Source organism: Aythya ferina, assembly GCF_964211825.1.
Source record: "Aythya ferina genome assembly, chromosome: 3".
Taxonomy (NCBI): Eukaryota; Metazoa; Chordata; class Aves; order Anseriformes; family Anatidae; genus Aythya; species Aythya ferina.
In genome coordinates this window covers 104,400,561-104,415,753 of record NC_140298.1, presented here as the reverse complement: position 1 = coordinate 104,415,753, position 15,193 = coordinate 104,400,561, and the positions used below count along the sequence as shown (strand labels likewise).

The 15,193-nt window shown below is 47.2% G+C and overlaps 1 protein-coding gene across 2 annotated transcripts in view; it reads right to left on the bottom strand.

Moving 5' to 3' along the window:
• The window catches only part of HPCAL1 (hippocalcin like 1), a 57,986-nt gene extending 47,403 nt beyond the window's left edge, over nucleotides 1–10,583 (bottom strand). Inside the window, exon 1 of one of the 2 annotated variants that reach the window (XM_084513897.1) lies at nucleotides 10,461–10,583. The gene's annotated coding sequence lies outside the window, so the exon portion shown is untranslated. The remainder of the gene's footprint in view (nucleotides 1–10,460) is intronic. The other variant, XM_084513901.1, reaches the window with a different exon arrangement.
• Nucleotides 10,584–15,193: the final 4,610 nt, after the last annotated feature.

Genomic DNA, 15,193 nt, shown 5'->3' with positions numbered 1-15,193 from the left:
AGGGCCGAGATGCTCAGCGAGTGGTGGGCCAGCCGCAGGGGCCCTGTTTTATAGGGCCTGGGGCAGTGGTGGCCACTGTGACCTCAAAAAGGCTCTGTGATGGAGCGGCCCATGTGTGGCCAACAGCAGCTGTGTTGGGAGTGGTCTGGGAGATGCCCTCATGTGGACAAGGAGGAGGGTTGGGAGGGCTGAGGGACCCTTTTATGGGGCTGGCTGTCCCAGGCTGTTTGGCTTGCCAGAGAGAAAGGCTGTCCCTCGAGCATGGGGACTGCCCTGCACCTCCCATCCTGTGCCCTGGGTTTATTTTTAACATGGGTTTTTAGGTAATTTTATTCTATCCTTTATGGAAAAGAACAGAAGCAAGGTGCATCTTCAGCCCTAATTCCCACGTGCGCTTTGTGCTCCAAGTGAACAATTTCTTCCTCACGTCACATCTGAACTAAATTTCCCCTCCATTTGTACAAAGCCATTATTCCTGGTTCCACTGCTACACTCCCCGATAGAGTCCCTCTCCAGCTTTCTTCTAGGCCACTTTTATGGCTAAGGTCAGGTGGCAAAAATGCAGCCTAGCAAATCGCAGCCTCATCTACCTTGTTCCACACATTCCACATGACGTGTTCCAGCTCAGGCTCTAGCCTCTCATCAGTGTAACAAAGAATCATCAAGGTTGGAAAAGACCTCCAAGATCATCTGGTCCAACCATCACCCTGCTATCAGTGTCACCCACTAAACCATATCCCTAAGCACCACGTCCAACCTTTCCTTGAACATCTTCAGGGACAGTGACACCACCACCTCCCTGGGCAACCCGTTCCAATACCTGACAGCTCTTTCTGAAAAGAAATGTCTCCTACTTGTTTTAGTTGTTGCAGAGCAGTGCTTACACTGAGTCAAGGACTTTTCTGCTTCTCACACTGCCCTGCCAGCGAGGAGGCTGGAAGGAGCAATCCCTGACTTAGAGCAATCTCCTGGAGAACAACTCGGAAAGCAGGAGACCCTTCCAAAGCTGTGGGATGCTCCCAAACTGCCCGTGGGATGAGGAGCACCCCTTAATGCAAGAACTTAATGGCCAGAAGTTGGTTTGTTTGCAAGATGGGGCCCATTGCATGAATCTGGATTATGTGAGGTTCTTCTTTTAATGTCCTATGCCCATTAAGCCTATCTAATGATCCTTTGCTGATCTGGTGTGGCCCTTCACCAACTGCATTGCCACAGCTGCTTTGGCATCCCACCTCTCGTCTGATTTTCTTTCTGCTTCTCATTTCGTTTCCACAGTCGGCAAAGAGGAACAAAGAGGGATTAAATTAGATTCATCTGGATCACTCCAGCTCTGCTGAATCTGAAAATACCACGTGAAATTCCTTCTGCTGGCTGGGGCTTAATCACCAAGGGATTAGATGGAAACAAAAGTAGTTGAGATGTGTGGCACACAGCTATTCCTTAAATATCTGCCATTATAACGTGAGCTTTAGTGGCAGTACGAGGCCTATTGCTAATCTTGAATTATTACCTGCCTTCCTGGGGCTTGGTGTGATTGACTCTGGGGAGACGTTAGAGCAATATTTACCTTTTTTCAGCAGTTCATCAGCCTGACCTGGAGCACTGTGTGCTGCCGGGGATTCCAGTTCCTGTTACCTCTACCAAAAAAGCACCAGAGGAAACTGCTGGCAAGGATTAAAAGCTCACACTGTTCCTTCCCTCTTGATCTCCTAACACTTGTGATGGTTGTGGGGATCCAAGGCTCCCTCCTTGAAGACAGCCGATTGTTCCAGCTGCTTTCAGGCCAGATTGGAGATCCCAGAGCCTGGATTTGCCTCTGCTGCAGACACTGAGAGCAAAAGCAAGCCTTTGGGCTCTGAACTGGGGCCACATTCACCCTGGGAGAGCCTGGTCCTCCCCCCTGTGCTGCCTTATTTTCTGTGCTAAGTCAAGTCTTCCAGTACTGAAAGCCTTGACGCCTTTCTATAAGGCCTCACGATTTTTGCTACCAGCTGCTGGGGCTCAAATCCGTGCCTGCATCAGCCTAACCCTCCTTTGCACTGCCAGCTAGGACTCCTCGTGCAAACAAATGTGCTTGGGAAATGCCAGCTGCACACCTTGCTCTCACCCGCAGCACGGGCAGGAGCATCGCTCCTGAGCCTGTATTTGATGTACTACCAAAGCAAATAGAAGGGGGTTCACCAGTCCTTCGGATCCCAGAAACCGGGGGTGGAAAAGAGCGAGTAGGTTTTTATGGCGTGTTTGCCTGCTGAAGCAGGCTTGTTCCCTGCACTGTCTTCTACTGTGTTTTCCTGCCCTGTTTTAAATGACCTTGGAGGGTGGGGAGAGCTGGGAAGGTGGAATCTGCCCGTACCCTAGAGAGCTTGTGTCTGGTTTGAATAATGTAACGTGGAGCTAGCGGAAATTCAGAGAACGTCGTTACAACACAATATTTAATGCCATTTTCGCATGCTTTTTCCTCTGCAACCTGCTTGCTATGCCTGCTGTGCCAGTAACATCAGATAGATGTTTTAAAAAAAATAGAAAGAGGTAACAAAAATAGTGGCAATACTCCATCGTTGCGTGATTGCTCTTCTTTCTCTTAGCAGGAGATTTTCTTGGGTGCTTTCTTCCCCTCTGAGGAAAAATGAATAGTGAGAGCTGTGATGATTGGCAGCAAGGCTGGGAACAGCAGATGTGAGCCTGCACAGCTGGACAAAGACAAAAATGCACTTTGCTACCTACCTTTGTATTAAGGTTGCCCCAGGGATACCACAGTGCCTACGTGTGACTTAGCATATGAACGGCGAAAACATCGGGTACATTTACATATATAGGAACACTTGGTGTCCTTTTCAAAGTCAGAGAGAACAATGATTAAACGACATGAAGGAAATTTGGCTGCCTGGCTTTACTCTCAAATAATAGAATGACTGAGCGAGGAAATACAGAAAAAAAAATAGGACTGGCAGAGGTGAAAAATTTATGAATTAAAACCAGCACATTTTCATTTCATTTACTGTTGTCTACCAGTTTATTACACGGGAATCTAAAAGGGACTTGATTTTGCCTCCAAGGCTGCAGTTGCTATGCTAGACACTAAAGTTAGATGTTTTAGATAAGATTTTAATATTAAATCTTCTTGCACCGAAAGGGAAAAGCCCTGCTAAATAGGGAAAATTAAAAAGCCTCGTTTCTCTCCATGGTGCTTCACTGTAGTTTTGTGCTGCAGTGCTTGGCCACAGTGGGATGTGCCAGCAAACAAAGCATGGGGAGGTGGGAGGTGGGTGTGTGTGTATGGGGGTGGTGGTGTTTTAACTATAACTACTGAAAAAAAAATCATAATTTCCTCTCCTCCATCACCTGCATGTGCTTATTTCCAGCTGCAGCTGTCCAGAGCACTGGCCCATGCACAAGTGTTCCCATATCAGAACAGAGCACCAAATCCTACATGTCCATGAGATGTAACCCACGAGATGTAACAGAATCAACTCAGTGTTTGTGGTCCAAAACATCAGAAACTTTGCTGAGAGAGGTGGGATGGATTAAGCAAAGTCGAGTGTTTCCACACTGCAGAAAATATCTTACTCGTTTCTATTCTGAACCACAAAAGGGAAATGAACAAAACCAGAAATTAAGCATGAAAACTACCGGTGTGTCTAAATGAAAATCAATGTTTTAGCCTGGCATTACAAAAGCTTTAAAAAGCAAAACAGAACAAAGAGCTTTGGTTCAATCAGGGCAATAAATAATAATATAACAAAACCGATGTTTCCCCGCTGCAACTTTTCAGTTTTCCTGAGACCGCGTTTTTTCCTGTGGCTGAACAAGGAGAGAAGAAGGAAACCCGGCAGCGCTTTCTGGGATGTTTGAGCCAACAAGATGCTATTTTAGTGCTGTGCCACGCTGCGTGCTCCGGGATGCTGTCCAGAGCCAGCACGGCGGCGTCAGGATGCTGGGGCTGCAGCCCTCGACCAGCGCTCACAGCGAGCTGCTGGATTTGGAAACCTTCCTGCCAGCTGCACAAACCCACCCTGAAATCAGAGGGTCCTGGCATCATTTCTCATGGGGTCAGGGTCTCCGTATTCAAAGGCAAAACCATGTGGATCATTCAGAGCAATGTAGAGGAAGCCAGGTTAATTTTGGCATAGGCAATGGAGTGCTCTTGTATTGCTCCTGTTGGTAATTAAGAGAAAGCAAATCACAGGGGAGGACAATAAAAGTATTAATTAACAACTTTTTAAATAAGAAGAAAGTAATTTTTCTTAAAAAGGAGGTTTATGCCTGGAGAAAATACTTTAATAGGGTAATCACATTGTTGGGCATTTGACAAAAGCACACTAATAATTAAATGAGGGGGGGGGTATTGACTGCACATTTAGATAATCATCAGTTCCCCCATGCTATTGCATGGACGTCCCAATTCTGCAGTCTCGAGCCTTGATTTAAAGCAGTGAAAGACACGCTTCATTTCAAGCATGTTTCAGCCACATTTCACTCGCTGGCCTCAGCTTGAGAAACATCCCTGTGGGCCCTGGGGAAGCCTCTGGGGTTGGCTGTGATGGGGAGCAACGTAGGGTCCGTGCCCTCGCCACCTGCCCATGCAGATGCTGCTCCATTTTTCGTAGGATCACAATTAGCAGGCGCCCTGTTCATATTCAGTGATATCCAGGCAGGTTGGAAAAGTCTGGTTGCTGGTCCCACGCCGGGGTATCCGAACCACGTTAGCTCTGGTAGACTTCTGGAGACATCTTTTCTGCTCCTTCATGCTGGCAGATTAAGAAATAAAACCCTTTTTACCAGATGAGATCCTAAGAAGCGCTGGACAGGGACACCTTTTGCATCGAGCAGTGGCATCGCAGCGCTGCCTAATTAACTCGGTTTGGCCTCAGCCCGCATCTGCCCTTGCAGCTGTGACCTCTCACCAGCAACACAAACAAACGCCGCTTTGCTCTGGGCTCCTGTCGGGAACTGCCAGCCCCTAACGGCGTGCAAGGCTCGGTTTTCGGTCGAAGGTAAAGAGTAACCAAGCCGCGCCGGCTGGGAGGGGACAAACCCGAGCAAAACACTGGACTGAGGTGGGGGATCTGGTTTCTGAAATTGCACGGAGCCAAACAGGCAGGGCCTGAACCAGTGACATGCTGCTGCTTCCTCTGACTCATAACTGGTTTTTCAGAGAGGTTTTCAGGGAAATTTCTTCAGCGATTCCTCTGTTGTTGCCTGACTCATAGTGAAACACCGAAGTCATTATTAAAGTGAAATCATAGCAAAAGGGGCTGTGAATGGTTGGTATTTACCCATCTAAAACACACCATAGCCATATTGCAGCGTGCAGCACCCTTTACCCAATATTTAAGTATTATTTATTTACAACAGCAAATTGAAATTCTGTCATTTGGGAGCACAGGACATTAAACAACAGGTTTGTAATGGAAGGTTAACCCGTTGATTGGAAGGTTCACCAAGGCATGGGGGAGAGGACTGGGGCTCTGTTGAAGTCTCCACCCCCGAGGAAAGACCCCAAACCTACCGGGATTGCCTTGCAACTTGCTGACAGCGGGGACGTGTGGGCATCCATCGCCCTCCCCCTGCAACAGCTCCTTTGCTTTTTGAATTAAAACCCAAACCATCGCTGCAGAAGAAGGGACTGAAAGAAAAAAATAATAATCCCTCAAGTCTGGGAGCTCATATTTGCCTTCTCACCAGCTCTGCAGATACTTAATTTGAACGTTGCTTCATCTCCTGTCTCCCTCATGTATCATCGCTAATTAAAGTACACACTCCCTGCACTTACCCGAGCGAGGATGTGGGAGGCAGGAGAGGCTCAGCCTCATTTGCCGCTGCTGGATTGCCTCTGCGAGGGCAGCGGGGTGCTGCTCAGAGCCCCCAGCCACCCAAATGGCACCGCTGACTTCTCCCCAGCTCCTGCAGCCTCCCCTCTGCATCCCTGCCCTGCTTTATTCCCATCCCTGGGATGTTAGAGCATGTGAATACAGCCCACAGCAGGCTCAGAGACCATCAGTGCCTCCCAAAGATCTAAGGAGACGCCGTCAGAGGAGAAAACACCAAATGCAGTGGGTTGGACGTTTGGCCAAAGCCATTCCCTCGTCCCAGCCTCATGTGTCCAAAAATGCCTGGGCAAAGCGCGCCGAGAACTTCCATGGCTCTGAATAATTAACTCCCAGGGCTATAAAAAGCTACAGGGGAATGGAATTTAGAAAAATCTAGTTTTAGGATAATTATAGCACAAATCGGGAGAACACTTGGACCCAAGACAGATGTATTAGTAGGACAGCTGAGCGCAGTGGGTCAAATTCATGCTCAGCAGCACTGCAGAGCCTTCTGCAGAGCTCCTCCGAGACAGACTCAGCCTGGGGAGCCGAAGCAGCCCCTGTGCTTGGGTAGACAAAGCGAGTAGAAATCTAAAATACTTCTTAATATAGAAAACATTGAAACAAGGGAAATTATTTCAGGTTAGCATTCATGCCCCGGGTGTAAATGTGGAGCGATATTTTCCAAAATATTTTGTTATGACACTGCTTTAAGCACCCCAGCCCGTATTACCACACCTACCGTGTTACAACCGGCCCTATAAAATCTCAGTTTGTTTGCAGACCTTGTCACTTCAGGGCTGTCTGGACTGCAGGTGCTGGGACTCACATGCTGCTGGAGAAAGCAGACCTTCACTTTTCATAGCAGTTATGTCTCTGGTCCGTATTTCGCCTGGGAAGTTTGAAAACACTGAGCACTGAGTCACCAGCAAGCAAATGCACGGCTTTTCTTCCAGATTTCCAGTTTTTGAGCAAGTCATTGCTTTGTGGTGTCCAATTCGAGGTGCTGGGTCCTTTACCTCTCGGTCAAAGGAACGTGCAGAGTGGCAGAGGGCCCTGCCTGACCCCAAAGAGCACCCAGATGGTGCAGAAAACCCATTACAGGGGAGCACTGGTGTGTTAGTAGCCTCGTGTAATAAATCCAGCACGTTGAGGAAGGACTTGATGTGCCAGTTCATGCTCTCCAAAGCAGTTCCTGAGTACATAGCTCGTGCTGCACAACAAACACAGGTAACTGGGCACTTCTGGCAGAGACGGAGATGTGATCATCCTGCTGCACTTGTCAGGCTGCACCTGGAGTGCTGCGCCCAGTTCTGGTCCCCGTAATTCAAAAGGGCATGGATAGATCAGAGAGGTCCAAAGAGGGCCATGAAGATGACCAGAGGGCTGGAGAACCATGAATAAAAATTGAAGGAATTGGATATTTTCACCCAGGAGAAGAGAAGGCTCAAGGGAGACCTCATCACATATTCCAGTGCTTACAGGGCAGCTACAAAAAGGATGGAGGCTCTCTCTTCTCAAGGGGAGAAGGGACAACGGGTACAACCTGCATCAGGAGAGGTTTCATCTTGATAGAAGAAAGAAATTTTTGACAGTGAGAGCACTCACTCACCAGAACAACCTCCCCAGGGACATGGTTAAATCCCAATCACTGGAGGTTTTTAAGATGGGTGCGAGGCAATCTCACCCAGGCTCCGTTTTCCCATGAAAGCTTAGACCCGATGACCTTTCCAGGTCCCTCCCAACTTGGGCTGCCGTATGGTTCTGGGATTTTATGAGTTACATCCATAAAAAGACCATTACCTTCCTGCCTGGCTGATCTGCAGGTTGATTTTAGGTTGCATGGATTGACAAGGTGAGAAGCTGTTGAGGCAAATGGGAATCACCTGTGTTAATTAAAGATCCCACAACAGTCTTATGATGGTCGGTGTTCATTAACCTTCCCGTCCTGTGTTAGCTCACATTTCCATGACCTCTCTGTTACAGCATTATTCATCCCCGTATTATTGGGCTCAGTCACAGCAAGTGCTCAGCAAGTGCTGTTTCCATAGTGGTGAGCAATAACTTCCTATACATTTTGTTTATTAAAAGCACAGGCATCTTTCAAGGTAAAGGGCTCTCCTGTAAGATCATGTCACTCCTTGAACTGAAAAAGTGCTGAAGTGAAGGCACGTGGTGTGAGCAGCTATTGTCTCCATCACTTCCAAGCACGGCTGCTGTTTGTCACGACACGCAGCAACTGAAGGGAGGAAGCAAGGAAGAAGCAAGGATTGGGGTGCCAGCCAGACACCCATCCTGCTCTGCCCCATTAGGGTCAAAAAGAAGAGCATGGGGTCAGGGTACAGATGGGTACAGATGATGGAGATGGAGCCTATCCTTACTACGTGACAGGCGGCACAAAGCAAGTGGGAGCACAAGGGAGGGCTCAATGACAACCAAAAGCAAGACCTCCAAGTTGGGGAAAAGGCCTGGAGAGAAGGGAGAAGCTCCGTGAGGATGCGTGCGAGGCAGACAGGGACGAGCAGCTGTGCAAACACAGACCAGGTTCAGCTGCAGCAGCTCTGCCAAAAAAAAAAAAAAGGTCTGAGAGGGCGGCTATGGATCGCACACGGAGCATGAATCAACAGTGTCACTGTTGCTGTGGAAATGCCAGATGTTTCAGGGCAGATAAAGGAGGAGCAAGAGCCTATCAAACGTGAAATTACCCTTCCACACCAGCCAGAGGGTTAAACTGGAGCTCGTGGAGTGGCACTTGCACTGAGCCTGGCTGCAGGGTTGGAGCAGGGGCTGGCAGCCTCAGGATGCAAAACCTGGAGGGAAACATCATCCTCCAGCTGTGTAATGGGTTGTCTTAAGCAGAGCGGGATGCCTGTGGTGTGTGGGAAAAAAATATTGACAGGTAAGGGCAGCAAACAGCCAGACTGGGTGGCTGGAGGGGGACTGAAATTTCCATCTCGCTACCAACAGGTCAGACAAGTGGTGGTTAGAGATGATAAAGCGGCACAACCTGCCTCGAGGCTGGAGAAAAGATTAAATGAGCCCCTGCGAATCTTTCCAGCTTTGTTTTTTCTATGATTTATCAGAGGGTTCACAGCTAGAGTTTCCCACATTCAGGGTTTAAAACGCAGCTCAGTCAGCCAGCCCCGCAGTGGAGATGCTGGGAGAAAACGAAGACAACTCCTGCCAGGGGACACCCAGGGGGAGCAAAACCCACACCAAGTCCCCAGCACGCTGTGCTCCAGTCTCCTCGGGAGCTGAGAAGGCAACACACATAAAATATCAGCAAAAAATTACGGACAGGTCAAAATCAGAGTAGTATTTCAGTTCGGCTTTGTTGTTGTGCATCTCGGTTTCTTCATCTGGGTTTTCTTTTCACACAGGTGTGCAAGAAGGGGATGAGGGACAGAGGTCACAGATGCAGCAAAGGAAATTCTGAATAGAAACTAGGGAAATATCTCCATCACAAGGGTCAAGCACTAGAAAATGTTGCCAAGAGAAGCTGCAGTATCTCCATCCTGGAGTTTCAAACCTTACTGGCACTGACCCTGGGCGACCTCACCTAGCTTTGAGGTCAGTTGTGCTGGGATTGGGGTGGCTCTAAGACCCCAGAGGACCCTTCTACAATGCAAACAGAGGTAAAACAGGAGTTTCCCAGCAACAGCAGAATTTCCCATATTTCTTAATGCCTAAAAAACACAGTTTCCCTCGGAAAAATGTGCAACAGCTGGCATTTATCCCCAGGATGCCCCAGTCCTACCCAGTGCCCCCAAGCAGCCAGCCCAGGGCTTGCTGCTGAGTCTATCCCACACCACATCCCTGGCTCATCTCTGCTGCTGAGCTCCAGGCTGCTCGATAAGGACAAACAGCTCATTTACCTGCCTTGGTTCATTACAGTGGAATGCAAATAGGGTACATATACTGATGTGGTCATAGGAAAAAAAAAAAAAAAAAGATAAATGAACATCCTTTCTTTCATTGCTGTCCCTCTGCAGCGTGGGAGAGGACAATTTATGCTAATTCCTTTCCCATTCTCATAGTGTTTATTGATTTCTCAGGGCCTTAGTAAATCCACTGAGTGGCAGCCAGAGAAGACACACCACTGCAGTAGTGGGTGTCATCAGCACAGCCCTAAAAGACATCTTACAAAGACTGCAAGACATCATCCCTACTTGAATAAAAGGGGGAAAACATGAAGACCAGCATCTTACTCAAATCACAGCGAGCTCCTTAAAGCCCTGAACACCACCCAGCCCATCAAGCCTTCCCTGTGTTTTAATGCAGGCTTTGCTCGCATCTGCACCAGGCCATTTTTCCTTCTCTCTGCCTGCTGAATGCCCAGCAGTGGCAGGGCAGAAACCATTTTGACACCCAGAGCCAGGGTGACGTGGCAAAACAGGGCTATTAGATGATGAGTGTCTTGTAACCGAGCCAAGTTAGCACAACTCCGGGAGCCCTGTGCTGATGCAACCATGACAGCATGTGCAAGGAGACTGTCCTGTCTCCTTACAACACTTTTCTGCCTATTAGCTAGAAAATAAATTAGTAGGAGCATCCTATTTATTTTCACGGAGGTCAGATAACCAGAGCCCAGATAATGTTTAAAAACAGCATGGAAATCTCTTGGTCAAAACATTTAAAACCCGAACGTACCTTAATATCCATGGTTATAAAGGGATACACGGGGCTGACGGGGCTGTCATTGCCTCCGTGGTGTGGCTCTCTGATAAGCGGGGTGCTTTGTCGGAGGTGGTGCCCAAACAGCCTTTCCCGGTGCTGGCACAGGGAAAGGATAGACGAGGCAATCGATCCACTTGAATTTAAAAAGACAGATTTATGAAGAATAATTGCCTTCTAACTTGGCAGGGAATGTGTGCTGCCTTCAAGGGATTCACAGCTGTGTCCTGTTCTGGGGGAGTTAACCGGGCTTAGAAAAAAACATTTGATCTATTCTTCCTTCCTTAATTCAACAGAGCTGCGAGTCTCCCAGGATATTTCTATTAGGATTGCAGCAGGCTTTCCATTTCGATGTGTTGGCAGAGGAGATCTGTCACACTGATGGAATTTGCTACATGGGAAGTATCCCCAGCACTCACAGCAGACAGCAGCATATACATCACCCCAACAGCTGGCTGCGCGTGTCGCAGGGGCAGCGAGATGGGATGCCTTTCCCTCCGACTACAAATGCAGGTTGCCTCGAGCAATGTGAATTTCACAGCCAGATTGCCACGTTTTGCATGTTTCTGTGCTAGACTGGCAGTGCTGGCATTCAGCTTCACTCAAAGCTAAGCCACAATTAAGCGCAAAACAAATAGATCGAGTTGCAGAAGCATTTGTGTTTGCAGCAAGCTTCCCAACTTCATCCATCACGTCCTGCAGCTCTTTGCACAGATGCCTGGCTCTCACCTTTTAAAAAGATGGATTTTTTTTTTTAAAGTTCATATTTGCACAGCATTTGAGCACAGCTGGAAACTCCTGGTATAACCATCCTCCCAGGAGGAGGGGGAGACAAAACATCCCACGGGAGCTCCTGAGTGGTGACCTGAGAATTAAATGAGATAAAAAAATAATGAGCCTAAAAGAAGAGGAAAACCAAATTCAGCTCCAAGCTCCTGCTTTTGTTTTTAATTGTGGATACAGAGTGTTGCTGTGATGGGAGTATATGATGTTGGCAGCATCAGCAATCGAACCAGCCTTCATAGAAATGTGGTGCAGCCACCACTGGAACGGGTTTGCAGACCCTCTCAGACACCACCAGCCGGCACTGACTCACTCTGAAGCTCGTAATTTGTCTTTTGTTACATACACAAAGAACTTGAGTAGAGTTATAGAGTCATATTTCCAAGGTAAATCATTAGCACTGACTGAAAAGGCTGTCCCATTAAAAATGTGTTTCCAGGAGATTTTACACATGCAGCTGAAGATCCCCATGTGTTCTAAGCACATCCTTTCTCTGCTGCAAGTGTCTCAAGGCTAACTTCTATTATGTGGACTTTTGCAAAGCAAGAAAAAGCCTGCTGTGATGCATGCGATGCCTGATGAGCTCTGTTTGATGTAGAGGAACCCAAGCACTATTCAGGTCCATGGATCAGGGTAGGGGCCAACTCTTCCCTTTGGTGAATCAAGGCTGCAGGTGACTGGACCACAGACCTGTCCCTCATTTTGGACTCAAAGTGTGGATGAAGCAGCCCTCAAAATGAAATGTATGCTAATATATTACTTACATTATATTGTTAAATGATATTCTTCTACTAAATTCAATATTTGAGAGTTTTTAAGTCTACTTTGCTTTAAAAGTAAGACTCTGAAACATTTTATCATGTTGATATGCTGGTCAAAATAGCCATTTAAGCCATCTCTCTGCCTGAAAAGCAATGCCCCAGAGAAGTAGTTTTTCAGTCTTGTTTTAAATATCCCCACATTTCCCCGAGAGGCTGTCCAAAGGTCTGTTTCATGACCTGCATAGAGAGTTTCTCCTAGCACTTACAGTATATGCATATGTTAAAAGTGTGCAGAAGTCAAAAAAGGCTTCAGAAAAATTTTCCAAATGAGTGAATTCAATTATTTGAGTTTACTCTTGCCAGTCTGTTACTATTTTCCAGCAGCTCTACAAATGTGACAGCTGTGGGACCATTGGCATGGCAGCCCATCACGGTGGCTGAACTCTGGGCACAGAGGCAGGTCCCCCATGGGTATTGGTGTCACGGCAGCACTCAGACAGCTCTGAGAGCCAGAGCCCCTCGTGCTGCTCCTCAGGGGCTCTGCCCAGGCTGCCGGGTGCTCTCACAACCCCACGCCCCATAAGGGTGCACCCTTGGGCTCTCTGTAAGGCAAGACCTCCCAAGACCACTAACCTCACATTGGAAACATAAGACCTTAACTTAGCAAGTAAGTGGAAGGGTTCACCTTGTGATGGTGAACCCTTCAGGCTGGTCTTTGAAGCAGAAGTCTTTGAAGCTCACCGTTTTCTGCATCTGGTGTTGATGCAGAAGTTATTGAGCTCAGTATCTCTTCCCTCCCACACCTTTCTCTCGTGAAGTATCATGCATGCTGCGGTGTGATGTGCTCTGCCAGTCTGTCCCAGTTGTGATGGTGAAGCTTGGCAAAGCCATTCAGTCCTCGGCTGCTATTATATAAGATATTAGAGTGCTCTTAAACAAGCCTGCCAGCAATTTGATAGTGTTGCTTAAACACTGTCACTGGAGACTTGTCTGCCTAATGCCGCAGCCACGTTCCTCCGAGGTGGCCTTGTCCACCAGCAGTGGCCAAGGAGGCTTTCCTCTGAAATGTCTCAAAGCTTTTCTGCTTCCCTCTGAGGTGCTGGCCTGTCATCATGTGTGTTTGTGGGGTACCGCAGGTGCATTTCATTAGTAGTTACACAAAGTGGACTCTTTTGATTTGTGGATCCCTTCAAATTAACCTGGTGGAGCAGTGACGGCAGACTCTTACCTTCCATGCGGAAAGATATCCATGCTTTGCTTGTTATTTCCAGTCCATTTGTTCAGGAGGATGCTAAAGAAACCCATTCCCCCTGAAATGGATCTTGGAATTATGTCCCAATGGTTACAGACCCACCTGCCTGCCCACCACCTTCTCGTGGCCCAAGTCCCAGGTCTTTCCTATGCTTTTTCTCTGCCCCTGTTCCTACCAGCCAGACCACCCCTGTCTATCTTTACATCTGTTCCCCACTCACTAGTCTGCCTCGTCTTTGTCTGCTCTTCACAGCTCTTCCTCATGCATCCATATGCTTCTGCTGCAAGCATAGAATTTCTTTGCTCTTGGCTTCACTGCTCAGTCACAGAGGAAGAACTCCCAAGATTAAGCTGGGCTGGAGCTTTGGGTTTGGAGACGAAGTCATCCAAGAACTTACCCACTCCACCAGACATCTAAAGGGTACATGAAGCAGCGTGTTTTTCAGAGGTTTGTATCTTTGCCAGACTTAGGTGAGAGGGAAAACTGCTAACTGATCCAGTCTTGAATCAAATCCTCCTCCTGAACTTCAAATCCTGCTCAAAAATGAGGCACTGCAGTCTGGGCGCAAGAGCTCCAAGAATTCTGACTTAAGGAAATTAAACTTGTTTGTGTCAGACTTTTTCCAAATTTGCTAGATCAGATTTGCTGAAGCTTGCAAATCAACCAGCTCTGAGAACAGGCAATGTAATACGTAATCCACTTGGATCCAATCTCCTTTGACAAGGCACAAGCAGCTGAAAGCCAAACTTGAGAATGGAAATTATTGAGTAACTCCAAGTCTACACGGCTGCGGTACTTTAAATGCCCTTCTCCTTTAAGAATCTGGAGGCACAGAGAAAATACAAACCTTGATGAAATACAGGTTATCTCTAATAGTTTACATATTTGGTAACATAAAATTAAAGACTATACAAGCTTTATCTATATTAAGTGCTAGAAAAATGTCAAGTTTTGTTACCAGTGAACGTTTTGAGTGCCTCCTAAATTCTCAGTTCAAACTTCTAAAAGACAAAAAAAATGCAAGATTGAGTTACAAGATGAAAGAAGACCTTTCATGACTGTACATTATAACTCATGAATCCCTTTCTCAATTACCCTAAAAGTAGGTCTCTATGTTACCCTGAACCAGGCTTCAGTACGTGACATTTCCAAGCAATTTGGGCCTGTCAAAGGTTTTAGTTTACCCTTAATTAGAAAGGGGTTCTCACCTCAAAACAAAGCTGACATTTGCTCTCATTTGCTCCTGGCAATTATGTGTTTACCTAGCACTCAACACAGCAGAGCCCCAAGCTTTGCCCTTTGAGTGTAACAGCATTACGAAGCAACAGCTCTACATCTCTATTACCAGCACAGCTTTCCCACCAGCCATTCTTCTACCTCCACACCTCCTCTTTCCCACATGCAGACATAGATATTCACCACTAAACAAGGGGAGCATCTGCGGATCCTTTTTGGAGGAGCCTCTGGCACTAGTTAATCTGGCCTTGGGGATCTGCTCTCCCTATGGTAAGAGAGGAAAAAATGGTACCTCTGGTTTGGGGGTGTTTTACATCTTCACGTGAACCTTTCTCCTTGCAGATATCAAGGTCCAGATCAACCCCAAATGGACATGATCAAGTGGACTCTGAACCTATCTAGACAAGCCAGCTGCCAGGCAAGACTTCTTCATCCCACCATCCTCATCCCCAGCCACACGCCCTTTCTACAGTTACTGTCACAGGCTCAGTGGAGGACTGGCTATTTCCTCTTCCAGACCTTCACGGAGATAGAAACCTTGCACAGAGTGACTGTAATAACTATTCTTCATATTGTCCAGATCTTCCACTGCACAAAATGTTAACACATGGAGCCAAATAGCATCATTAGTCATTTACCAGAAAGAATGACACAAACTTCAAAAAGAAAATAGAGCA